The 25,721-nt window shown below is 44.0% G+C and overlaps 1 protein-coding gene and 1 long non-coding RNA gene across 9 annotated transcripts in view; one reads left to right on the top strand and one right to left on the bottom strand.

Moving 5' to 3' along the window:
• rims2 (regulating synaptic membrane exocytosis 2) overlaps positions 1-25,721 on the bottom strand; it is a 922,071-nt gene that overhangs the window by 37,877 nt on the left and 858,473 nt on the right. The window lies entirely within an intron of this gene.
• LOC116971788 lies at positions 61-24,394 on the top strand. Its single transcript, XR_004411623.1, has 3 exons — positions 61-403; positions 23,668-23,677; positions 24,385-24,394. It is a non-coding gene; the product is annotated as an uncharacterized LOC116971788 (long non-coding RNA).

The raw sequence follows: 25,721 nt of genomic DNA on the forward strand, positions 1-25,721 counted from the left end.
TGATGGACCAGACAACAAGCTTATGTGCACAAATGCAGCTGTCAAGAGAACTGTAACTGCATGGGATGCATCCAAAAACAGAAGGATATAAACAAACTGACTGACAAAGTTGAAATGTTGGAAGGCAAGGTAGAAGAATTGAAACTAAAACTGAAGAATGCTGCAGCTAAAAAGCATTTTTGTAGCAATATCAAGACCGACCAAAATGTGAGAAGATTGACAGGGCTTTCTTCGAAGGAAGACAGACAACCTATTCAAGTACGTAGGCATAAAGCAATGAAAATGCGATATTAGGAAGGGAAGAAAAAAGTTGTCAGTACTAAAGTACCAAGAAAATTTAATCAATTGCCAAAGAAGTCTGGACCCAGATCAAAACTCAGCGTCAAGGATGAATGGTACTCATGTTAATGAAGCCGCGCCTTGGGCTATTGATGGTGTTTCTCACGACTTTGTTTGGACTCAGTGGGGGTATATGTTCTAAAATATTCAATACGTGGATTAAATTCCAAGTCACCCAACGGAAACTGCTGATTTTCTGGCTAGAGCGTGATTTGATAAGGTCCACACTGCCAAAACAGATAATAAATAAATGCCCAGCACTGAGATGCATTCTCGACTGCACAGACAATAGACAATAGGTGCAGGAATAGGCCATTCGGCCCTTCTAGCCAGCATCGCCATTCAATGTGATCATGGCTGATCATTCACAATCAGTACCTCGTTCCTGCCTTCCCACCATATCGCTTAACTCCGCTATCCCTAAGAGCTCTATCTAACTCTCTCTTGAAAGCATATTGACAGAGATATTTATAGAACGAACATGGCATCTACAGTTGCAGGCTTTGACATGGTCCAACTACAAGAACACAACACTGCAAAACTATTGGTTGGAATTGCCCCCAATGGCATGTTCACATTCTTATCAAGAGCTTGTGGTGTGTGATCATCTGATACACACATTGTTAGGAAGATTGGACTATTGAACTTAGTTGATCCTGGGGATTGCATAATGGCGGATAGAGGAATTCCCATTCAAGAAGACTTGATGTTTCGCCAAGCCTATTTAGAGATACCCCTCCCAGCGGTGATTATCAGCAAATGACCAGAGAAAAAGTACACAAAATCATGACGGTTGCCAATGTCCGCATTCATGTTGAACGGGTCATAGGTCGTCTCAAGTTGTTTAACATCCTGAGAAACACATTACCCATCACATTAGTTCTGCATTTTACCCGTTTGTGCAGCATTTTGTAATTTATTGCCTCCATTGGTGTGTAAATGAGATGTTGTTGCACTTGCAGATCATTTTGATCAGAAGTTTAAGATTCAAGATTCAAGAGAGTTTATTGTCATGTGTCCCAGATAGAACAATGACATTCTTGCTTTGCTTCAGCACAACAGAATATAGTAGGCATAAAAAAATACAGAACAGAACTGATCAGTGTGACCATATACCAATGAATATATGTATACACACATAAATAAACAGATAAAGTGCAATAGGCTATTTAATGATCAGAGTTTTGTTTGAGTTGAGTTTAATAGCCTGATGGCTGTGGGGAGGCAGCTATTCCTGAACCTGGATGTTGCAGATTTCAGGCACCTGTACCTTCAACTTTATGTTCTACCAGATTTGATATGAACTGAAATCCAGAACTTGCCGAGTTTGCAACATGTACATTTCAATTCAATCAGAGGTTTACATCTCTTACATCATACTTAATTTGCAAAACAGTTTTGTTATCACCATGTATCTATACAGAGGTCATTTATTGCATTTAATTCATAGTATTCAAACTGGTGGATTTTTTTCTGACAGCATGACAGTACTGAGCTATACATTTAGTTTGTGAAGGCCCAATGTAGTTGCATTTGCATGAAAGGTTTTAAGAGAATTTGTTTTTTCAAGCCACAATAACTATTTACTAATAGTTATATGGTATGTGTGGCTGGATTGGTACCAGGATGCATGTTGGGATCTTGTTTTACATATCTGCTGTGTAGTTTTTAATAATTCTTCATGTACCAGGTAGAGATAAAATGTTGGGGAAAATCATAGTGCTTTGGAATTGCAAATAATTGACAAAAACATGCAAGATGAATATTTAGGAGGTGGCATGTCATGGTTGTTGTACACACGATAGAGGGTTACTTACTAGCATTTTAACCATATAACAATTACAGCACGGAAACAGGCCATCTCGGCCCTTCAAGTCCGTGCCGAACACTTATTTAAGATACAAAGAAGATGAAAACTCAGACCACAAATGTTATTTTTACACAGAGTTCCGCCCAATATGCACACAGAGTTTATACAGCACTGCATAACCAGCAACGCTCTATGTTTACCCGAATGACCTTTGACAAATCCCATGATTCATTGCGTGCGCGAGATATCAAACTCGCTTATTGCATAGGAGCTAGTTTTAACCAGAAAGTGAATCCTATTTCTACTTCATTTAAAGAGTCCACCCTACCTGGTCTACTGTTGACGTTTGACAATGAGATGTCGACTTAGAAACATAGAAAATAGGTGCAGGAGTAGGCCATTTGGCCCTTCAAGCCAGCATCGCCATTCAATATGATCATGGCTGATCATCCAAATGATACCCCTGTTCCTGCTTCCTCCCCACACCCTTGATTCCGTTAGCCCCAAGAGCCACATCCAATTCGCTCTTGAACACATCAATACTTGATTCATCACAGAAAACATGATTGTGTTTCCTGTCCCCATTATGACTGGTCATTATGTTCATCAGAAAGATTAAGACCAGTCAATTGGCCAATAAATGAAAACTTTCTCAAGTAAAAAGCATATCTCTCTCTTATCCTATGTGCAAATTTCTAGCTGTCACCCCACTTCAGGCTTAAGCACAGACTTGATAATAAACACTTAAAATACTTCCAGTAATATTGTAAACAGCTGTTATCAAAGTCACATATATTGCAAATCTAATTTGTAACTTAAATATAAAGGAACTAATCAAGCATGATGGTTTGCATTTTCCTGCTTTACACATTAATCATCCTCAGGCAACACCTTTCAGCCTTGCTAACATCTGCTAACTTGAATGTATGTGGCAAAATACTACAAGCATTATAATGCAAACACTTCATCTCCAAGATACCACAGTCTGATACCACCATCAGTCTTGAATCTCCCATATACAGTAAGCCCTTGTTTTAATGAACTTGTGTGTAACGGATTTCAGTTATAGCAGACTGACCTACCGACCTTCATCGCCACCCCTGGCCTGTGCCTCCTCCCTGGCAGCTTCCAGTCTGGGCTGCTGATGTCGCCACTGCCGCCACCCTTACCTGCACTCAACCTGCCCGAGGGCTGTGACCACGACGCCGCCAATCCTCGCCTCTCCCCCAGCCGTCAACTCTCCTGGATTCTAGGCCCAGTTCCAGACTGAGAGTCTTACAAAAAGTCTCGACCCGAAATGTGAGCTATCCATGTTCTCTCGAGATGCTGCATGACCTGCTGAGTTACTCCAGCACTTTATATCCTTTTGTGTATACCACCAAATGCAAATATTTTGTTCTACTACTTATACAATGATAATTCCTTACTTGATTATAGCAGACAAGCGGCAATATTGGACATGTCCTCCCCCCCCACCCATGGTACGCTGTAATGAGGTTTAGCTAAATCTTTTGTTTTGCTTCTGCAACAGAGAATGTGCTCACTATTCCAATTAGCTACACTTACACTGCACATTTAGCATGAATGTGGCAGAGTTTTATGCAGCTTAGCAGAACTTGCTGAACTTGCGTTGATTCAGCATATCATGTTGTGCAAAAGATCACCTGGACACAATGTGTAGAAAGTGAATAAAAACAGCTCATTATCTCAAGCAATTAAATTGTGTGGAATTATCGTAGCTGTAATAGCAAACAAGATAATTGCCTATTTCTTCGTAATAAAATAGAACACAAAGTGGGAGCAATGGAGATTTAGGCAAATTAAAATGGAATGTGAATGTGTTAAAACACAGACATCAAGTCTGAAGAAGGGTCTCGACCCGAAACATCGCCTATTCCTTCGCTCCCTAGATGCTGCCTCAGCCGTTGAGTTTCTCCAGCATTTTTGTCTACCTTCTGACATCAAGAAAGGATGTGTATTGTGTATCATTGATTGTACAAACTCAATACAAAAGCTAAATAAATGAAGTTACCATCAACATTGATTGTAATACAAGTTGTTAATACATCATGCTATGTTTTCCCAGAACACTGATGCAATTATAAAGAAGGCATATCAGCACCTCTACTTCCTGAGAAGATTACGGAGAGTCGGTATGTCAAGGAGGATTTTCTTGAACATCTACAGGTGCACAGTAGAGAGCATGCTGACCGGTTGCATCGTGGCCTGGTTCAGCAACCTGAACGTCCAGGATCGAAAAAGACTGCAGAATGGTGTGACCACTGCCCAGTCCATCACTGGCTCTGACCTCCTCACCATCGAAGGAATCTTTCGCATTCGCTGCCTCAAAAAGGCAGTCAACATCATCAAAGACCCACACCATCCTGGCCACACACTCATCTCACCATTGCCATCGGGAAGAAGGTACAGGAGCCTGAAAACTGTAATGTCCAGGTTTACTACAGCATCTTCCCTACAGCCATCAGGCTATTAAACACAACAACAAATAAGCTCTAAACTACAACTGACTATTATTATCATTGCACTATATTTGTTTATTAATTGAGTATGTGTGCATGTGTATATATACACACTGAACTTTTTTTTCCTGTTAGGTACTATGTTTACATATTCTGTTGTGTTGCAGCAAGTAACAATTTCATTTCCTATCTGGGACACATGACAATAAAACACTCTTGATTCTCCAACATTATCAGCTGTACTATACTCTTACCAACAATTACAAAACAACACAGACAACAATTAAATAGTTAACTACTCATACATGGTTAATCACGCTGCTTAAGCTATATTTATAATGATAGCATTGAGAAGGATTACTTGATTTCATGTTTCCTGCCCTATCACTGCAATATTCAATATTACCATATACTATGAAAAGCTATTAATTTGTATGGAAGTTGCAAAAATCTTGCAGGATTTCTGAAATAAAAATGAAAATGTTGGAAATAGTTTAAAAAATCTTGGTGCATGCTTTTTTTATTAATTCAAGTGATGCAAGCTTCACAACCTGGGCCGGCATTTAATAGACCATCATTAAGTAGTTGACCTAATTGACCACAGGGGTTATGGGGAGAAGGCTGAAGAATTGAGTTAGGAGGAAGAAATAGATCAGCCATGATTGAATGGCAGAGTAGACTTGATGGGCCCAATGGCCTAATTCTGCTTCTATCGCTTGTAACCTTATGACCTAGAGAAGGTCATGATAAATTGTCTTATTGAACCACTGCAATCCTGGAGTAGTGAATATTCCAAATGGCAATTCCATTCCGAATCCGACCTTTCTGTCCTGGACCTCCTCCATGGCCAGAGAAAGTCCCACCACAAATTGGAGGAGCAGCACCTCATATTTCGCTTGTGCAGTTTACACCTCAGCGGTATGAACATTGACCTCCAATTTCAGGTAGTCCTTGCTTTCTCCCTCCTTCCCAGCTCTCTCACAACCCACTGTCTCCCCCTCTTCCTTTCTTCTACCTGCCCCCCCCCCCCCCTCACCCCCACATCAGTCTGAAGAAGGGTCTCGACCCGAAACGTCACCTATTCCTTTGCCCTTTGACTACCTCCAAATGGCAAGTAGTCTTAAAATTTTAACTTGAAGATCTATCAGTTAGGAGGAAATATCATTGACTAAAAACTGATTGCTAGGATTGGTCCCCTATAACTATTGCCGAAAAAGACCACAATTAAGGCATGTGCTGCTGTGAGTCTTGGATGTACAAATAGCAACCAAATGTTGGCCACAGAAAATATTTAATGAGCCTACCGCTAGAATGGTGGTTATGATTATTGAAATAAAAAATAAACATGCAGATACATGAGGTGGAGAATTAATTGTTAATTAAGTAAACCTAAAATAAATCAGTAAAGATAACCATGACATTACACGTGATCATGAACCACTATTAAATGAAGGTTCACTGTCTGCCATTATTTGCATTCTCAGAATTAGCAAAATATTTCCTTTTTAAATGTAAGGTAGACAAAAATGCTGGAGAAACTCAGTGGATGCAGCAGCATCTATAGAACGAAGGAAATAGGCAACGTTTCGGACCAAAACCCTTCTTCAGATTGTTGTGAGGGTGGGGGGGAAGGGATTGGGGGGGGGGGGGGGGGGGTGGGAAGAAGAAAGGAAGAGGAGGAGCCAGAGGGCTGAGGGAGCTGAGAAGGGGAGGAGACAGTTGGGACTACCTGAAATTAGAGAAGCCAATGTTCATAGCGCTGGGGTACAAACTGCCCAAGCGAAATATGCGGTGCTGCTCCTCTAATTTACGGTGGTCCTCACTCTGGCTATGGAGGAGGCCCAGGACAGAGAGGTCGGAAGGTCAAAGCTAGAATTGCTTAGGACATATATTTTCAAGAGAGATATGGCACAAGAAAATTACAGAGATAGGGAGACGTGAAGAGATGTGAAAGGATTTGAAAGTGGATGAGAATATTAAATGGGCAGTAAGCGTTAAGATGAATGAGACAATGTGACTGCGGATATGGGCAAAAAAGTAACAGATGTCCATGAGGCTGAACAAGGCAGAGTGACTAGAAGCGCATGGGAATAGGCAATAGATGAGGATTTCAGCAGTGAATAGAATCACACTATAATAGTGTAGACAGGTAGAAATAAATTAATCAATACTATTACTAAAACTCTCATCTTGACCACTTCCGGTTTGCTTTTTTTTAAATTTGCGCATAAACGGTACCCTTTATTGCAAGGATTTTTTAGCCACCATACTCACCATTCTCCTCTCCTCCAAGCACACCACGTTTTGTTCCGATCGGTGGACAAAAGATTACAAAAGTTATGAAGGTTTTTAAAAATCGTGAGATCAGCAGATTGGTCTTCTCGCCTGTCAGTCACCATGAAGGTTACGCCCCTCCCGGCATCCGCTGGAGAATAAATTCCCGGAGGCGGGGCTGAGTCCACAAGTGCTGATTGAGTCCGCAAAAATGGAGTCGGGAAAGCCGCTGTGTGGAGTTGGGAAAGTCGCTGTGTGGAGTCGGGGAAGTCGCAGTGTGGTGCCCCTCCCCCACACCACGCCCCCTCCCCCACACCACTCCTCCTCCCCCACACCACGCCCCCTCCCCCACACCACTCCCCCACACCACCCCCCCCTCCCCCACCATGGTGGAATATTGCATTGGGGAATGAGTTGCATTGGGGGACCAGGCCTCCCGTGTGACTCAGACCCAATGGGTCCCACTTAGTCTAGTTTCACATTAAATATGGCATCAATTTGCAAACAGCCCGTTCAGTTGTAGAAATTGCCAGGGTGACGGCTGGAATTAGTGTTCAGAGAACGTTTGCATCAAGATCATGGGCTTTGATGTTTCAGGTTTTTATTTGAGGAAATGTTTTACTCTTTGTGCAAAGAACATCCTATCATGTTTACTCCAGTTACTTGGTCATCAGTTCTCCCCTGTTTTTTGCCTCGAGGGTATAGCTGTAGAATTCTGTAAATACTTTACTAGCTAGCAGATTTAACACCACCCTCTGACAAAATCAATTCCTGCTAAAACAAATGAGTTGAAATAGTAGAGCTAGCAAGTGTTATCATAGAATCATAGAAAGTAGGTGCGAGAGTAGACCACCAGGTCCGTCGAGCCCGCACCGCCATTCACTCATGGCTGAACACTAAACAGACACACTTACCCACAAACAGTAGACACAAGACACAGAACACAAGACACTACCCTCCCCTTTATACCGCTATCACCCCTCTCCACCCCAAGAACCGCGTGATCTCCTGGGGGAGGCAAAAAACCGGATAAAAACCCAGGTCCAATTCGGGAAAAAAATCCGGGAAATTCCTCTCCGACCCCAATCCAGGCGATCGACACTTGTCCAGGAGATCACTCAGGTCTACTATACTAACCATACCTAGGTCCATATCCCTGCCCTCTCCCCGTAGCCCCTTATCCCCTTGGCAGCTAAAAAACCATCTATTTTTGACTTAAATATATTTAACGTTTCTGCTTCCACTGCTCCCTGGGGCAGTGAATTCCACAAACTAACCACCCTCTGGGTGAAGAAGTTCTTCCTCATCTCAGTTTTAAAAGAGCCCCCCCTCACTCTGCAACTATGTCCCCTAGTTCTAGCCTCCCCGATCATTGGGAACATCCTCGGTGCATCCACCCGATCAAGGCCCCTTACGATCTTATACGTTTCAATGAGATCGCCTCTCATTCTTCTAAACTCCAAAGAGTAGAGTCCCAGCTTACTTAACCTTTCCTCATATGTCAATCCCCTCATTGCAGGAATTAATCTTGTAAACCTTCGCTGCACTGCCTCCAGGGCTAGTACATCCTTTCTTAAGTATGGACCCCAGAACTGTACACAGTATTCCAAATGTGGTCTCACTAATACCGTGTACAGCTGCAGCAAGACCTCCGTGTTTTTATACTCAATCCCCCTAGCAATAAAGGCCAAAACTCCATTGGCCTTCCTGATTGCTTGCTGCACCTGCATACTGACTTTTAGTGATTCATGTACTAATACCCCTAGATCCCTTTGCGTTGCATTACAACGCAGCTCCTCCTCATTTAGAAAATAACTTGCCCTATCATTTTTTTCCCCAAAGTGAATGACTTCACATTTATTAGTATTAAATTTCATCTGCCAAGTTGTTGCCCACTCACCTAGCTTATCTATATCCTTTTGCAGACTCTTCCTATCCTCCTCATCCCCTACTTTCCCTCCCATTTTCGTATCGTCCGCAAATTTTGATATATTACACTTCGTTCCCTCCTCCAAATCATTTATATAAATTGTGAACAACTGGGGTCCCAGCACCGACCCTTGCGGAACCCCGCTAGTTACCGGTTGCCATCCCGAGTATGAACCATTTATCCCCACTCTCTGCTTCCTATTCGTTAGCCAATCCTCTACCCATGCTAATATATTACCCCCAATCCCACAATTTTTATTTTCAGCAATAGTCTCTTATGTGGCACCTTGTCAAAAGCCTTTTGGAAGTCCAAGTATACCACATCCACCGGTTCCCCTTTATCCACTCGGGTTGTTACTTCCTCAAAGAATTCGAGCAGATTCGTTAAACACGATTTCCCCTTCACAAAACCATGCTGGTTCTGTCTGATGAAGTCATGTTTATCCAAGCGGCCCGTTAGTGATTCTTTAATAATTGTCTCCAACATTTTACCCACCACCGATGTTAGACTAACCGGTCTATAGTTACCCGCCTTCTGTTTACTTCCTTTTTTAAATATAGGTGTTACATTGGCCATTTTCCAATCCACTGGGACCGTTCCTGCCTCCAGGGAGTTTTGGAAAATTATCACCAATGCATCTACAATCCCCACTGCTATCTCCCTCAAGACCCTTGGATGTAATCCATCAGGCCCAGGGGATTTATCCTCCTCCAGTCTCATTAATTTCCCTAATACCACCTCCTTGGTGATCTTAATAGTATTTAGCTCCTCCATTCCTACCGCCTCCTGTTTATCCAGCGTTGGAATATTTTTTGTGTCTTCTATGGTGAAGACTGATACAAAATACTCGTTTAATGCCTTTGCCATTTCCATGTTCCCCACCAACAACTCTCCAGTCTCACCCTCCAATGGACCAACGTTCACCTTAGCCACCCTTTTTCTTCTTATATAGCTATAAAAACTCTTACTATTAGTTTTTATGTTGTTCGCTAAATTCCTTTCATAGCCTATTTTCCCCGTCTTAATTAATCTCTTAGTTACTTTTTGCTGACCTTTAAATGCTTCCCAATCCTCTGCCCTCCCACTACCTCTGGCTACCTTATATGCCCTTGCCTTCAGCCGAATACTATCCTTTATAGCTTTACTGAGCCATGGCTGACTGTTCTTACCCTTACCCCTTTTTTTCTTCATAGGAATAAATTTATCTTGAAGGTTATACAGTAGACCCTTAAACGTACACCACTGCTCATGTACCGTCTTATTCTTGAGTCTGCTATCCCAGTCAACTTTGATCAGCTCAGTCCTCATACCTTCATAATCCCCCTTATTTAGACTAAGCACCCTAGCCTGAGTTTCAACCTGCTCCCCTTCTATTTGAATATGGAATTCGACCATATTGTGGTCACTCGTTCCCAACGAGTCCCTAACTATGACATTTTTAATTAATCCTGCTTCATTACACAGGACCAGATCTAAGATTGCCTCCCCCCTTGTCGGTTCCGTGACATACTGTTCTAGTGTTCTTCTGTTGCTAAACATAGAAACATAGAAATTAGGTGCAGGAGTAGGCCATTCGGCCCTTCGAGCCTGCACCGCCATTCAATATGATCATGGCTGATCATCCAACTCAGTATCCCGTACCTGCCTTCTCTCCATACCCTCTGATCCCCTTAGCCACAAGGGCCACATCTAACTCCCTCTTAAATATAGCCAATAAACACCAGGCTTACTCTGCATGCTTAATGTTATGCTTTAGCTGGAACAACATGACCCATTTTTGCAGGGCTGGGGTCAAATGAGCTTTACCCAAGGACTGATTTCAGAAATTGACAAGGTTGCATATTTATATCATGTCTACATAATCCAAGAGATCCAGATCCACAATCATCACAAGAAATGCTGAAAATCTGCATTTGCATTTTGTGAGATAAATTTGAGCCATATCACTATAAAATAGAGCCGCAGAGCCCAACTTCATAGCTGAGATTTGCAACGTAGTAGATGTGGTATTTTGATGTAGAACTTAGATCATTCCAAATGAATAATGGTGAAAAATAGTTGTTTTAAAAAGAATAATGTTTTTACTGTTCCCTTCTAACTTTATCATTTCAAAACCTGCCAAACTATTCATTTATCAGTAGACAGAAATAAAGTGAAATAAATAGGTGAGGCAGCAAGATACTTCATAATTATAATAGTAGATATAATAAGATCAGCCCATTCACAACTCATGTACTCTTCTTGTGGAAGAACATAAACTCAACATCCACTGTAAAATTTATATTCCTCAGCTATCATAGAACAAGGACTGTGTCAGCTTTAACAGTTGAACAGGGAGATTCATTTTCTGCTGAAGACTGGATCCAAGACTTTCACGAAGGAGAACTCTGTATTGCACAAGAAGGCCAAACATGATCTCTGTCGGGATATCAGGGATGAAAGCGAGAATTCCAGAACAAACCGAAAGCTCAATTCAATCATTCTTTCTAAATGTAATGTACTGGTCAAGTCATGAAGCCACTTTCTGGAATTGGGAGCTGTTGTTTTTTTCTATGACATGAGCAGTAGTTTCTTTGCTGTTGTGAGACAGTAGGAGAGGAATTGTTGTTGAACAGTTGTGAGTTGTGAGATGTTTCAGATACCCCAAAGATGATTAATGGGCTCTGGGTTTAATGGGATGTTAAGAATGTCTGAGATATTGTACTGGCTCTAAGGGACGAATGGCCTACTTCTGCACCTATTGTCTATTGTCTATATTCTTAAATATATCAGACAAGAAAGAGGTGAGTTTAGGGCACGATACAAAGTTATGAAAAAGAGTAGCATCTGAGGAGTGACATTTATCACAAGTAGGAGAAACATTTGGATATATACTGTGTATTTTTGCCTTGTAGTAGTGAAGTCTATGTATAATTGTGAACTGTATGAGGCAGTGTCTAGCATTGTTTGAGCACCTATGTATAAGTTTGAGGCTTTCACTCATATTTCATCTGATATTTGCACATTTATATCTTTTCCCCAATTGATCTTATACTTGCTAGAGGATGGAGAGGTTATTGATAGAAACATAGAAAATAGGTGCAGGAGTAGGCCATTCGGCCCTTCGAGCCTGCACCACCATTCAATATGATCATCATCCAATTCAGTATCCTGTACCTGCCTTCTCTCCATACCCCTGATCCCTTTAGCCACAAGGGCCACATCTAACTCCCTCTTAAATATAGTCAATGAACTGGCCTCAACTACCTTCTGTGGCAGAGAATTCCAGAGATTCACCACTCTCTGTGTGAAAAATGTTTTCCTCATCTCGGTCCTAAAAGATTTCCCCCTTATCCTTAAACTGTGACCCCTTGTTCTGGACTTCCCCAACATCGGGAACAATCTTCCTGCATCTAGCCTGTCCAACCCCTTAAGAATTTTATAAGTTTCTATAAGATCCTCCCTCAATCTTCTAAATTCTAGCGAGTACAAGCCGAGTCTATCCAGTTTTTCTTCATATGAAAGTCCTGACATCCCTGGAATCAGTCTGGTGAACCTTCTCTGTACTCCCTCTATGGCAAGAATGTCTTTCCTCAGATTAGGAGACCAAAACTGTACGCAATACTCCAGGTGTGGTCTCACCAAGACCCTGTACAACTGCAGTAGAACCTCCCTGCTCCTATACTCAAATCCTTTTGCTATGAATGCGAACATACCATTCGCTTTCTTCACTGCCTGCTGCACCTGCATGCCTACTTTCAATGACTGGTGTACCATGACACCCAGGTCTCGTTGCATCTCCCCTTTTCCTAATCGGCCACCATTCAGATAATAATCTACTTTCCTGTTTTTGCCACCAAAGTGGATAACCTCACATTTATCCACATTATACTGCATCTGCCATGCATTTGCCCACTCACCCAGCCTATCCAAGTCACCTTGCAGCCTTCTAGCATCCTCCTCACAGCTAACACTGCCCCCCAGCTTTGTGTCATCCGCAAACTTGGAGATGTTGCATTCAATTCCCTCGTCCAAATCATTAATATATATTGTAAATAGCTGGGGTCTCAGCACTGAGCCTTGCGGTACCCCACTAGTCACTGCCTGCCATTCTGAAAAGGACCCGTTTACTCCCACTCTTTGCTTCCTGTCTGCCATCCAGTTCTCTATCCACATCAATACTGAACCCCCAATACCGTGTGCTTTACGTTTGAATTGAATTGAATTGAATTGAATTTCCTTTATTGTCATTCAGACCTTTCAGTCTGAACAAAATTTCGTGCCTGCAGTCATACATACAATAATACAATAATAGACAACAGAACAGACAGTAAACACAAATTAACATCCACCACAGTGAGTCCACCAAGCACCTCCTCACTGTGATGGAGTAAAAAATCTTAGGGCTGCAGTCTCTTCCCTCCTTAGTTTGTATACTAATCTCTTATGTGGGACCTTGTCGAAAGCCTTCTGAAAGTCCAGATATAACACATCCACTGGTTCTCCCTTTTCCACTCTACTAGTTACATCCTCGAAAAATTCTATAAGATTCGTCAGACATGATTTACCTTTCATAAATTCATGCTGACTTTGTCCAATGATTTCACCACTTTCCAAATGTGCTGCTATCCCATCTTTAATAACTGACTCTAGCAGTTTCCCCACTACCGATGTTAGACTAACTGGTCTGTAATTCCCCGTTTTCTCTCTCCCTCCCTTTTTAAAAAGTGGGGTTACATTAGCTGCCCTGTCTGAACAAATTAAAGGGAGATGAGAGCGTTTGGTTTGTGAGAATTCGTGCTGTCGGATTTTTATACAGAAGCTTAATCTATTCCAAAAAGTTGTATCCAAAGTTAAATCTGTTGAGGAGCTCGAATAAGTATGGACATTCAATCTGGTCAAATGCTTTTTCCGCGTCAAGCGTTAGTATAGCCAAGTCATTGTTTCCTTCTCCTTTTGTGTACATGATACTAAACAGATGTCAAGTTAAAGGTGGATTGTCTATTAGGTATGAATTCCGTTTGATCTTTGTGTATCTGAATCCCAATATTGTGATATTTAACATTTGTTGTAAAGGGTATTCATTTTGTATCTACCAGGAAGTAATCGATTCGGCTGTATGAATTATGTACTGAGGAGTAAAAAGAGTAGTCTCTACCAGCAGGGTTCTCGATCCGCCACACATCTAAAAGATTCATATTTTTGAGGAACGTATTTAGGAGTTCGCTTGAATTGTTTCTTTTTGGTGGATGATCTGTCAAGATATGGATCCAAAACAGTGTTAAATATAAGGGCAAAGACCTTTTTGATATCAGATATAAGGGCAAAGACCTTTTTGAAGAATGAAGGGTTGTCTATATATATTGGGTGGGTATATAATAAGTAGAGTTAAGGATGTATTGTGTCACGACCAGATACCGTCCTTCCTTGTCAGCTATTGTTTTGTTATGAAAGAAGGGTATCCTTTTTCTTATTAATATTGCTGTTCCTCTTGCCTTTGTGGAAAAGGTTGTATGATATATGTCTTTTATCCATTTTGCCCTGAGTCTATTGTGAGAGTCATTATTGGATTTTAGTATTGTTTTTCACTACTTCAGATTGCACTACAGTTTTTGCACCATTCTGTTGCTTTGCATTCATTGTTGCATGTTTTGTTGTATCTGTCATCATCATGTATACTACTATGTACTCTCTGAGGTTCATGCAAGCATGGAATTCCATTGCCCCCTGGTGTATATGCTAATAGATTAATCTGAATCTGGTACAACTAGTGACTTTTCATGGTGCAACAGCTTTTGGTCAATTGAGGAGAAAGATATTTGAAGGTCAGGATATAAAAACTGGTACAAATCATAAGATCATAAAATCATAAGTGGTAGCAGTAGAATTAGGCTATTTGGCTCATCAAGTCTATGCCATTCAGTCATGGCAGATCTATCTCTCCCTCCTAACCCCATTCTCCTGCCTTCTCTCCATAACCCCTGACACCCACACTAATGAAGAATCTATTTATCTCTGGCTTAAATATATCCACTGACTTTGCCTCCATGGCCTTCTGTAGCAAAGAATTCTGCAGGAACCTACAGTGGGCAACTACATACACTGGAAACAAATGGTATAACTCACCTTAGGCCCATTCATTGGGTGGATGCAGAAGCTAATGGCATAGGATAAGAGGAGTGCACAATCTCACAACCTCCCACACACAGTGCCTTGTCAGCCATCTTCTTCCCCACATATACTGAATCTTCAGTTCCCACAGAGAACTCATTCACCAGCACAGAACCAACAATACTGGAGTCAAAGCAAGTAATTATTGAACCCGGGAGAGTGCTGAAGGAAAATATGTCATTCTCTATTTCCAGAAGCGAGTCATGTATTTGGCAATAATATAATCAAAGTCTAATTTTACTTCGGAGTCACGTGAGTGACTACGTGAAGAACCCGCTCAGTGCGCAGGCGCGGCATTACGCCAGCAGTGCAACAGCGGCTGCCACGGGAGCTAGGCTGTCCCGTTACAGGATGAACCGGACTGTCAGGTGAGTACCCTGAGGTCGGGTTTTCTTTTACAGGTGAGCCTTTTTCTGCTTGTGTTTTTTACAGGCAGAGAAAAAGGCTCTGGATAAAACTGTCCCCCGTTTTCCCGTTGGGGAGGGGGGCAGCAACAGGCGGTAGGAGCGTTACCCGGTGTTCCGTAATTCCCCGACAACGTGCCGAGGCCAGCCCGGTAGTACCTGAAGCAGCGGGCTGGACGCATAGCCACTCGAGAGGCATCCGGCAGGTGTTCCCGATGTCGGACGGGATGTCTCTCCACCCGCACGGGGGGAGAGAGAGCCGCCTGAGCCGCTGGAGCGGCTCACGGAGCAGATGCCTGCGAGACGCGCTGCTTGAGGGGCGCTCTCGCATCTACAAGGCAAAAGCTCCAGAAGAACCTGTCCCACGCTCGACTCCAGTGGAGGAGCGTTCCATTGCAGGGGGGGCAGCAACAGGCGGTAGGAAGAATTACCGGTCGCCCCGCTATCCCCATCACCGCGCCGAGCCCAGTCCCGCTAGTGCCTGAACTGCGGGCTGGATGTCTAGCCATCCGAACAGGCATCCGGCCGGTGGCGTCCGATTCGTCGGACGGGGACATGTCTCCACCTAAATGGAGGAGAGACAGCCGCCTGAGCTGCATCCAACAGCAATTGGAGCAGCTCCAGCGAGATGCGCAGAAAGAGCGCTCTCGCGGAGGGAGGTCAGGCACCCCCTCCACAGTGCCTCATGCACTGCCCTCTGCTCCCTCATTACTGGAGGCAAGCATTGGTGACCAGGGCTGGGCTGGTCTGGAACAGGGGCAGGCGGACGAATTCGGGAGTATGCCAGGGGTGCAGGAACATGAAGAGCTGTTGGGTGTGATGGACCGCTTGTAGCAACCCCACGGGCTGGAGCACCGCTGGAACCAAGAATGGCGGCCAGCATCAACCATTACTGGAAAAGGTGCTCGCTGAGGTGCTGAAACAACACAGCACCAGAAAACGGTGAGGCCCTCAAAGTAAAAAGTGTCAACAGCCAAATCTGGGGGCATGTGGGTCACACATCCAGACCCAAGAACTCAAGCTACAGCGGATCCTAAGGCTCCTGACGTCAGCCATCACAGCCTTTGCTCGTTCCGTGGAGACCACGGAGATGGATACCTGCCAGCAGGATGTGCTGGCATTAATGTGTACCACACAATTTGAGATCAACAATCTCCAGAGGGAAACATAAGACCTGCCCTCAATCCCAAATTTGCTGGCTTGTGTAAAGCCCCAGCTGCGGAGACGGACGCGCTGCTATTTGGGAAAGATTTCAATAAAACCTGAAGGAGATGCAGGAAGCATCAAAAACCTTCGGCCTAATGAGGGCAGGCCCCGGGACGAGCAAACCAAGACCTCCGATACCCAAGTGGCAGCACCCCACGGCATCCACCAGTCGACGTCCGCAATATGGGACTGGTGAACGCTTGGGGTCCGCACATTATCCCCAAAGATCTTTCAGATCAGGGCCCGCAGCGGACCCTCTGGAAAATGCGCCTCCCCCCAACATCGCCAGCACGTCAGAACAAAATCTTCAGGAAAATGAAGAAACAGAATCGCCAATAACCATGGAGGTAGGTGGGTCTGGTCCCTACCAGCATATAGAGAATAAGGGTGCTTTATTAACAGGGGGGAGATTACACTTGTTTAAAGAAGCATGGGGTATGGTCACGAGTGACAAGTATATACTCAACAACATTACAGGATATAAAATACAATTCATGTCAGAAAAAACGCCGCCAGTTCAACAATGGCCCCAAAGGGTATTTCTCCCTCCGTCAAAGAGAAACGTGAGGGACAAGCTGAACTGGTGAGACTTATCACAAAGGGGGTCATCGAAAAGACCAAACATGAACCTTTGGAAATTGTATCGAATATATTCACTAAAACCAAAAAAGATGGTGTCTGTCGCATCATCATTGACTTAACATCACTAAACAAATTTGTTAAGTATATACATTTCAAAATGGAGACATATGTTACTGCCAAACAACTGAATTCCAAAGGACACTTCATGGCAAGCATTTATCTTAAAGATGCTTACTATCTAGTACCCATATACAAGGATCATCGCAGATACCTAAAATTTATCTGGATGGTACAAAGCATTGCCCTATGGGCGAACTTCAGCCCAAGATTATTCACCAAAATATTGAACCCAGCCATGGCAATACTAAGAAAACAAAAACATATTGTCATGGCATATCTGGAGGATATTCTCATAGTAGGGAAAACGATGGAATTGGCTGTGGCAGCAGTATCAGCTACAAAACAGCTCCTCGAAACTCTGGGGTTCGTCCTACATCCAGATAAATCTAAGTTGAAGCCATCCACTATCATGGACTACCTGGGCTTCACAATTAACTCAGTCCATATGACTGTTACCTTGCCAAAGGCAAAAATGGTTGAATTAGCACAATCATGCAACAAATTAATGGTCAACGAGCGACCAACTATTCGACAAGTAGCAAGAGTAATTGGGGAAATGGTAGCAGCATTTCCGGCTACACAATTCGGACCTTTGCACTATCAAAAAATTTACAGAGAGCAAAGGTACGGGCAATAAAACGACATACAGGTCACTATGATCGTGTCATGAACTTACCCACTGAAGCAATATCAGAGCTACAGTGGTGGGCAGAAAACGTTTGGCATAGTTTCAGCCCTATCTTTATCACTAACCCTACTTTAGTTATTCAAACAGATGCCAGTGCTCAAGGCTGGGGAGCGACTAACTCCATATCCAGCACAAGTGGTAGATGGACTAAACTAGAGTCATCATTACTACTTACACTGGGCATTAACTATCTAGAGATGTTGGGCGCCTTTTATGGTTTAAAAGCATATGTATCTAATATGCAGCACTTGCATGTTCGGTTACAAATTGATAAATACTACGGTGATGGCTTATATTAACCATATGGGTGGCATTAAATCATTATCATGCGACAAATTGGTCAACATGATTTGGCAATGGTATGTCGAAAGACATATTTGGCTATCAGCTACTTACCTACCAGGTAAGCTAAACACCCATGCCATGAGAAAATTAAACGCCTGGGTTGCAAGTTTGAACAGACCTTACCTGGAACTGGGATTGTCCAAACAAACCATCACCACCATGTCGGCATCCCTTCGAACATCCACCAAGAGGCAGTACTTAACCAGCATCAAAAAAGGGAGAAGTACTGCCAGGAAACATGGACAACATACGCAACAGCTACAGCCACCAACATACTGGAGTTCCTGGCCATCTACACCACGATGTAGGGATCAGCTACAGTGCCATCAACACAGCGCAGAGTGCTCTTTCTGCTTATCTCAAACCAGCGGCAGGACAACAGGCGATGGGATCCCATCCACTGGTGGTAAAACTGATGAAGGGCATTTACAATATCAAGCCCTAAGCCCAGGTATACCCATATTTGGGATATCAGTGTGGTCCTGACATATCTCAGGGAATGGCCACCAGCCAGATCCCCCGGCCTCGAGCAAGCTACACTAAAGACGCTTAGGTTGATGGCACTTGTATCCGCTCAGAGGGTCCAGTCACTACACCTATTGCGACTGGACTACATGATCACAGCTCCAGACCAGATCTGTCGTTATCCAGCGACTGGTCAAACAGAGCAGACCAGGAACACCTAATCCAGTCGTGGCTTACCCACCAGAACCACGGTTATGTGCCATGACCTACCTACTATCCTACATAGACACAACCAGAATATTCGAGGGAGATGAAAAGCCTTGTGGGTCAGTCACAAAAACCTTATGGTGGGGTACGAGCCAAACCATTGCGAGATGGCTCAAGCAGGTGCTAGAAACTGCTGGGATAAACACTAACATGTACAAATTTTATTCCACCAGGGCAGCATCCATGTCGACGGCTAAAGAATGGACATGCCTATACACCACATCCTGGCTACAGCAGGATGGTGGGAAGGGAAAAGACCGTTCAGAAATTTTATAATAAGCCGTTGGCAAAACCTGGTTTATTTGCAGTAAAGATTTACGAACTGCAAATATTTAATTTAAGCCCAGGGGAGCAACTTAATTCTTTGTTGTTATTGTTTAAAAAATACCATTGTGTTTTTCTACAAATAGACTCATTGGTTCATTACGATAACACTTCCTCCCTCAAGAACTTCGGCAGTGAGTGAAATGAAACTGTTACACGGTTTGAAATCACAGAGCTTTGAAATCTTCACGTAGTCACTCACGTGACTCCGAAGTAAAATAGTAAGATTAAACGAGAACTTACCAGTTTGAAGTTTGATCTGTATTTTATGAGGAGTTACGATGAGGGATTACGTGCCCTCCGCTCCCAACCTCATTATATGGATCAAACTAATAAATTGATGTCTCCTTATCTTTACTATGTTTACTTCAAAATAACTGTGTCTATCTGTGATTCCACACCGCTGCTTGGAAGTATGCCGCGCCTGCGCACTGAGCGGGTTCTCCTCATAAAATACAGATCAAACTTCAAACTGGTAAGTTCTCGTTTAATCTTACTATTATCCTTGCTGTTGATTAACAGAGAGTGCAAGATGCATGGGCGATTTAGAAGGACAAGTTGGAATAGTGAATAAACTTCATCAGTCTGTCATAACTTGAGCTAGTATCTTCCCTAGTTAAAATTTGGGCAGATATTTGGCAGAGAAAAAAAAATGCAAAAGTAACATTTTGTTCATGTTACACCATTGCAATGTGAAAACTGGAAATATTTCAATATTTTAGGATTATTTTCTTTCATTTGGATATCATTTTAAGTAAAAAATTACCATGCCCTGTCCATGTTACAATTTTCTGTGGACTAATGATATAAAATGTTTAAGAAGGAACTGCAGATGCTGGAAAATCGAAGGTAGACAAAAATGCTGGAGAAACTCAGCCGGTGAGGCAGCATCTATGAAGTGAAGGAAACAGGCAACGTTTCAGGCCGAAACCCTTCTTCAGACTTATAAAATGGTATTAACCTACTTTGCAAGATTATTGAGGGATTTATATTACCATAAAGTGTGCAGTGAAATTCCGCATGCAATTGAAATTACAGAATATTTTACCATTCATGAGGTGACAACTTCTCACTGTGCAGCTTTTATGTACAGTTCCTGGCAAAGCAGGAGCAGCTTGTTCCCAAAGCCTAGATGAAAGACTGCTAATTTTCAAGAGTTTATTCTGCTTTCACAGGTCTTGGAGAAAACAAGCTCCTGAATCTCATATTGTGGCCCAAAAATCCATATCATCTGCTCAAAAGTAAAATGGACGCAGTTCCCAAGCAATGTACCATGTTCATGTTCATTAAATATTTTCCTTGAAGTGGCAGGTTTGACAAATCTATCAGCAAATGAGGGAAATATATCATATAAATTATGAAAATATGCATCTCAGCAAAGTTCATGTTTAAGTGCCTGGCATATGAAATTATCATAAGCCTAAGGAAGGCTGATCAATTTATTGCGCTGTATTGGTATAAATAATTTTTGTAATGGAAGGAAGCTTTGTTGGGCTGCCCTTGTCCAAAGATCCTGTAAAAGAATATGATACGTGGCAATCCAGCATTCCTTGTTCTGTTACTAGCTCCCACAGGTCTGCAAATCTGATGGTTGGGCAACATTCAATAGGCCCACTGTCAGTCTTTTGTACCTTCAAAATGAGGATGCCGTCACAACTCAGTCAGTCATTATCTGGATCATTATTCCTTTATCATTGATGGGCAAACACATATAAATCTCTGCCTAACCACGTTGCTCAAGCATCTTCTTGGCTTCTTTCACATCTCAACCAAGGGAATCAAATGGAGGAATATTATTATTTTTTAAATTATTGATTTATTACCTTGAAAACACCCTGTGTAAACATGACACAGCGTGGCAAAGCTGGGGATTTAGGTTTACTACATTATCTGAGAATCATAAAAAATTAGAGCACATACAAATGAGCACCAAACCTTTTGCCTTTTAATCAAAACCTTTTGCCTTTTATGATCATTCAATATGCCAGGCACTTACACAATTTGATTATCTATATTACTAAAAGCCTGTTCTTGACCGTTTTTGGCGATCTGTGCTGCGATTTCTGAGAGAACGCCGCCACCTACGGCCGTCATTTTTGGCCACCTCGCTCAGAGCCCCCTTCCACTGCATGTGTGCTGAGGATTTTTCCAGTCGATGAAAAATGACAGAGATATTAATGATTTTACAAAATTCCCCATTCGCTCTGCTGCCCCCGCTGGCGGCAGGGGGGATGCACTCTCTCTCCCCCCCCCTCTCCTCCCCCCCCCCTCTCCTCTCCCCCCCCTCTCCTCTCCCCCCCCTCTCCTCTCCCCCCCTCTCCTCTTCCCCCCCTCTCCTCTTCCCCCCCTCTCCTCTTCCCCCCCTCTCCTCTTCCCCCCCTCTCCTCTTCCCCCTCTCTTCTTCCCCCTCTCCTCTTCCCCCCCCTCTCCTCTCCTCTCCCCCCCTCCTCTCCTCTTCCCCCCCCTCTCCTCTTCCCCCCCCTCTCCTCTTCCCCCCCTCTCCTCTCCTCCCCCCCCCTCCTCTCCTCTCCCCCCCCTCCTCTCCTCTCCCCCCTCTCCTCTCCCCCCCCTCTCCTCTTCTCCCCCTCTCCTCTTCCCCCCCTCTCCTCTCCCCCCCCCTCTCCTCTCCCCCCCCCTCTCCTCTCCCCCCCTCTCCTCTCCTCTCCCCCCCTCCTCTCCTCTTCCCCCCCCCCCTCTCCTCTCCCCCTCTCCTCTTCCCCCCCCTCTCCTCTTCTCCCCCTCTCCTCTCCCCCCCTCTCCTCTTCCCCCCCCTCATCCTCTTCCCCCCCTCATCCTCTTCCCCCCCCTCTCCTCTTCCCCCCCTCTCCTCTTCCCCCCCTCTCCTCTTCCCCCCCTCTCCTCTCCTCTCCCCCCTCCTCTCCTCTCCCCCCCTCTCCTCTTCCCCCCCCTCCTCTTCCCCCCTCTCCTCTTCCCCCCCCCTCTCCTCTCCCCCCCCTCCCTCTTCCTCCTTCCTCCCCCCTCCTCCTCTTCTCCCCCTCTCCTCTTCTCCCCCTCTCCTCCTCCCCCCCTCTCCTCTTCCCCTCCCTCTCCTCTCCCTTCTCCCCCCCTCTCTCCTCTTCCCCCCCTCCTCTTCTCCCCCCCTCCCTCCTCTTCCCCCCCCTCTCCTCTTCCCCCCCCTCTCCTCTTCCCCCCTCGTCCTCTCCCCCCTCCTCTTCCCCCCCTCCGCCCCCCTCTCGCTCTTCCCCCCCTCTCCTCTTCCCCCCCCGCGTCCAGTCTGTCCCCCCCTCTCCTCTTCTCCCCACTCTCCTCTTCCCCCCCCTCGTCCTCTTCCGCCCCGCTCGTCACTCTTCGCCCGCCTCCCGATCCTCTTGCCCCCCCACCTGCCTCTTGCCCCCCTCTCCTCTTCTCGGCCCCCACCCTCTTCCTGCTTCCCCCCCCCTCTCCCTCTTCGCCCCCCGTCTCCTCTCCCACCCCTCCCTGCTCCCCACCTCACCTCTCCCCCTCCCCTCTACCCCCTCCCCTCACCTCTCCCCCCCTCTCTCCCCCTCACTCTCACCCTCTCTCTCTCCTCCCCTCCACCCCCACCTCTCCCCTCACCCACCCTCCCTCTTCTCCTCCTCGCCACCCCCTCTCCCTCTTGCCCCTCTCTCTGTGTCTCTGCCCCTTCTCTCTCTGCCCTCACTCTCAACCCCCCCCCCTCCCCAACCCTCTCTAGATGTGACTGCAAGTTGGGGGCTATGCGTCAGTAGATAGGGTGGTTATGGGGTAAAAGGAGCAAATTAATAATATTAATATAATATCAAGGGGGTTAATTAGCGCGAGTGCGGGGGGGGGGGGGGGATAGTTAGTGTGTGTGACGCTGCATGCCGCCTCTCCCCCACAACCGCACGTTGGGGGAACAGACCCAACGGGTCTGCACTTGGTCTAGTATGATATATTTCCCTCATTTGCTGATAGATTTGTCAAACCTGCCACTTCAAAGAAAATATTTAACGAACATGAATATGGAACATTGCTTGCCAACTGCGTCCATTAACTGTGTCCATCAATCAATTAACCTTTGCTATGTCGTTTCCTTGAAGGGGCGTTTGAGTTTATTACCACAACCACAATTTTTTGCCCAAATCTCCACTGTTTCATAAGCATGAATTTCCTGACAGGTTATTGCTGTATTCAGCTTCCATCACTCTATGCCAGTGATTTCAGATTTATGTCCTATAGTTCCTGACAAGTTTAGCACAGGGAATAGCCATTCTAATTCTACCCTACTATACTTCATGTTGAAAATATTCGAACACAATTAAAAGCAAAATGTGTTTTAGTAATGAAAATGTGCAAAAGTGGGTCCATTTGAGCCCTCCGAAAATGTGGACAGCTACAAATTTATAATGCAGAATCATAAGTCAGGTGAGTGCACAGCCTCAATGAGAAAACGTTGGCACAAATTGTTGCAGCATGACAAGAAATGCCTGTGGCTTAACTGATGGATAGATTTAATTGAAATGATTTAAATGCAGAAAATCTAACATTTGATCTTGCACAAAAAATTACAACATGGCTTCGAGCAATGCTAAAGAATTTCATCCTATGAAAGTAGTTTGTAGACATTAAATGGCAGCAAAGGAACATTTTGCTGAAACTCTCATCATGACTTTCAGCTAAAGACATAATAGAAGCCAAGTGCATCAATTAAAATGGTCCAATACTTTAACTATCAGATGAAGTGGGCATACATGCCCATTGTGTACACCTAAAGCTTATTCCAATCGCATACTCTCTTGAAAAACATGGGATGCTTTTACAGTTAAAAGCTAGAGTGGGAATTTAAGCAAGGTTGAACAAAGCTGAGTATAATGGAGAATCACCCTCATCCTGCTTTTACACCATCACTGGGCAAAATAATGGTTAAGCAGTCAATGTGTTGACCCAACAGTAGAATCACAGACATTGGTCAAGATAATCATCTCATTAACTTCAGCCATGTACCACTAATGCAAAGGTCAAGAGAGTCCAGAGTGTTTAATTATCAAATGCACCAGGGAACAGAACAATTGAATTCTGTGCAGGTAGTGATTGAACAGCAAAAAATAATAATATTGGTGGGTGTTGGAAACCTGAAATAATAGCAAAATAAACTGGAATCTTAGGATGTCGCGGAAGTCAACAAATAGCGCACCAATGCTGCGGCTGATTAAGCTGGTTGGCCGACACTGATGGCCACAGATCATCTCTGAGAATTGAAGTTAGACTGGAAAATATGAATGCTTCAAAATCACGCTTATAGTATAAGTAAGTTGTGAAAACATTTCTGGGATATTTATGTGGGTTATAATGTGCGCACACACACACAGACGCACGCACACATTCACACACACGCACACACGCACACACACACTCACGCACACACGCACGCATACACGCACACAGAGCCTGATACACAAACAACTTCAAAAAAAATCCATATGCATTGAAAGACTGCATGGAGGAAGAGTTGGTATATAATGAAATGTAGTTCTAGTTAAGTACTGAGTAATTGGGCAACTTCAATTAAAACAAAATTTAGACAGGTACATGGATAGAATAGGTGCGGGCCACAACTTTGGCCCTGAGCCACCAGCATCAATGGGACTCGTGCCACTGAGAGTGAGGAGGGACCCACGGCGTTGAGAGTGAGGAGGTCTGCCTAGAATGTAGGGGGACCATCAAGAGTGAAGAGGCCGTTGAGAACGTATGGGGATCCAGTGGGGGGCTGCCGAGGATGAAGGGGTAGCCCAGTGAGGGGCCGCTGAGAACAAAGGGTGCGACGGCAGGCCTGGCTCGCTGCTGTGAGCAGAAGATAAGTCTTTTCCATGAACTTTGTGTAACTTTGTTGGCGCTAGAAATCGTGGTGACTCGTGTGTTCTGCCTAGTTGATGTCTGCTATATGATTTTATCGGATTGTATGCAACACAAAGCATTTCGCTGTATCTAGGTACATGTGACAATAAAATATCATTTAATTATTAAAACACAGGCAGGTGGGATTGGTGTAGATGAGGCATGTTGGTCGGCGTGGGCAAGTTGGGACAAAGGGCCTGTATCCATGCTGTATAACTCTATCACTCCAATTGCTGTACCACCTTAGTATATGGGGATTACAAGATGAAACAGAAGCAGGCACTCAATGATGTACAGTATGGAATACCCATCCTAACAGTAGCCATAGTTGTCAGATAACATTTCTACGCAAGATACATACGTTCAGGTGAGTGACATCAGACATATTTGATAATAAATACACACAGGCCTATATATAAATACAACATTATTTGTATGATGTAATCTTCCAAACTACAATGAATAAGGTGTAAATAATTATGTTTGTATTCATGATTAT

Source organism: Amblyraja radiata, chromosome 4 (genome assembly GCF_010909765.2).
Source record: "Amblyraja radiata isolate CabotCenter1 chromosome 4, sAmbRad1.1.pri, whole genome shotgun sequence".
Classification (NCBI taxonomy): Eukaryota; Metazoa; Chordata; class Chondrichthyes; order Rajiformes; family Rajidae; genus Amblyraja; species Amblyraja radiata.